Below are 2754 nucleotides of genomic sequence, written 5' to 3' on the forward strand. Positions count from 1 at the left end.
AAAACAGCGTTAGTTCGTGTTAGTTGCATCCAAAATACACAAATTAGAGGCAAAACAATAGCAAAAGTGTTCGGGAAAGTAGATACGTTTTGGACGTATCACTTTACCAGACAACGACATAGAGAATAATTTCTTCTTCAGTTCATCCATAGAGATACCTGCACACTTGAATAACCTGCATAATTCATGCAAAAACAGTAAATGATCTCCAGGATGGACAGTTCCATCCCCTTCATAGCGATTATCCATAACACGTTCAATAATGTTCATAGGTATCTTATATGGAATACTTTCAGTAGGTGGATTTAAAATATCACAAGCATCATTAGAGTTATCGCATATGGGAGATAAAGTATTATCAGAGCAAATTTTCTCCCCTAAAGATGGGAAGCTAAAAAGATCACAAAAACTAGCTTCCCCAAGCTTAGACTTCTCCATAGCATTAGCGGTAATTGCATTCATACTAATAACATTGCTACTAGCATGCAAATAAGGTTCCATAGGTTTTTTAATTTTCGCATCAAACAATTCTAACTCAGGAAAAAGATTAAAAAGCTCACCAAATTTTTTGTTGTTTTCCATTATGCCTAAATAGTGAAATAAAAACAAGAAACAAAAAGATGCAATTGCAGGATCTAAAGGAAATAGCTTCGAGCACTCACACACCGGCAACAGTGCTAGGAAATAGCTTAGTAGTCGGAGGATGTGAATACCTTTTACCTTACCTCCCCGGCAACGGCGCCAGAAAAGTGCTTGATGTCTACTTGTGCTTCTATTCTTGTAGACAGTGTTGGGCCTCCAAGAGCAGAGGTTTGTAGAACAGCAGCAAGTTTCCCTTAAGTGGATCACCCAAGGTTTATCGAACTCAGGGAGGAAGAGGTCAAAGATATCCCTCTCAAGCAACCCTGCAATCACGATACAAGAAGTCTCTTGTGTCCCCAACACACCTAATACACTTGTCAGATGTATAGGTGCACTAGTTCGGCGAAGAGATAGTGAGATACAAGTAATATGGATGTATATGAGTGGTAATGGCAATCTGAATAAAATATGGCAGCGAGTAAACATGCAACAGAACAATAAATAAACGGAGATTCGATGTTTGGAAACAAGGCCTAGGGATCATACTTTCACTAGTGGACACTCTCAACATTGATCACATAAATAAATAAGTTCTCTTCCTTTGTGCTACATATACTCTTGTTTGATAATGAACACCATTCGTTGTGTAGGGCTACAAGAGCACCTCAATGCCGGAGTTAACAAGCGCCACAACATTCGGTATTCATGTTTAAGTAACCTTTAGAGCATAATAGATCTTTGCAATTTAAACCGAGTACTAACATAGCATACACACTTGTCACCTTTACACTATGAAGGGGAATAGATCACATCAATACTATCATAGTAATAATTAACTCCATAACCTACAAGAGATTATGATCATAACCTACGCCAAGAACTACACGATGCACACACTGTCACCATTACACCGTGAAGGAGGAATAGACTGCTTTAATAACATCACAAGAGTAGCACATAGACTAATAGTGATACAAAACTCATATGAATCTCAATCATGTAGGGCAGCTCATGAGATCATTGTATTGAAGTACATAGGAGAGAGATTAACCACATAGCTACCGGTACAGCCCTTAGCCTCGATGGAGAACTACTCCCTCCTCATGGGAGACAGATAGCGGTGATGAAGATGGCGGTGGTGTCGATGGAGGAGCCTTCCGGGGCACTTCCCCGTCCCGGCGGCGTGCGGGAACGGAGACTCTCGTCCCCCGGATCTTGGCTTCGCGATGGCGGCGGCTGCGGAAGGTTTCTCGTACCGTGGCTTTTCCGTGTCGAGGATTTAGGTCAGGGAGCTTTAAATAGGCGAAGAGGCGGAGTCGGAGGGGGTCTGGTGGAACCACATAGTAGGGGGGCGCGCCCAGGGTCCAGGCCGCGCCGCCCTGGCGTGTGGGCCCCCCTGGCTCCCCTCTGGTCTCCCTCCGGTGTTCTGGAAGCTTCCGGAAAAAATAAGATGCTGGTCGTTGATTTCGTCCAATTCCGAGAATATTTCCTTACTAGGATTTCTGAAACCAAAAACAGCAGAAAACAGGAACTGGCACTTCGGCATCTCGTTAATAGGTTAGTTCCGGAAAACGCATAAAAACATCATAAAGTATGAATAAAACATGTAGGTATTGTCATAAAACTAGCATGGAACATAAGAAATTATAGATACGTTTGAGACGTATCAACTAGCACCAATAATAATGATTTTATATGCACTCCTATTGCTCCACCTGCTACTACAGCAGAATTCTATGAAATTAAACCCGCTTTACTAAATCTTGTTATGAGAGAGCAATTTTCTGGTGTTAGTTCTGATGGTGCTGCTGCCCATCTTAATAATTTTGTTGAACTTTGTGAAATGCAAAAGTATAAGGATGTAGATGGAGACATTATAAAACTGAAATTGTTTCCTTTCTCATTAAGAGGAACATCTAAAGATTGGTTGCTATATTTGCCTAAGAATAGTATTGATTCATGGACTAAATGTAAAGATGCTTTCATTGGTAGATATTATCCTCCTGCTAAAATTATATCTTTGAGAAGTAGCATAATGAATTTTAAGCAATTGGATAATGAACATGTTGCCCAAGCATGGGAAAGAATGAAATCTTTGGTAAAGAATTGCCCTACCCATGGACTAACTACTTGGATGATCATCCAAACCTTTTATGCAGGACTGAATTTTTC

This window comes from Lolium rigidum, chromosome 6 (genome assembly GCF_022539505.1).
Source record: "Lolium rigidum isolate FL_2022 chromosome 6, APGP_CSIRO_Lrig_0.1, whole genome shotgun sequence".
NCBI classification, from domain to species: Eukaryota; Viridiplantae; Streptophyta; class Magnoliopsida; order Poales; family Poaceae; genus Lolium; species Lolium rigidum.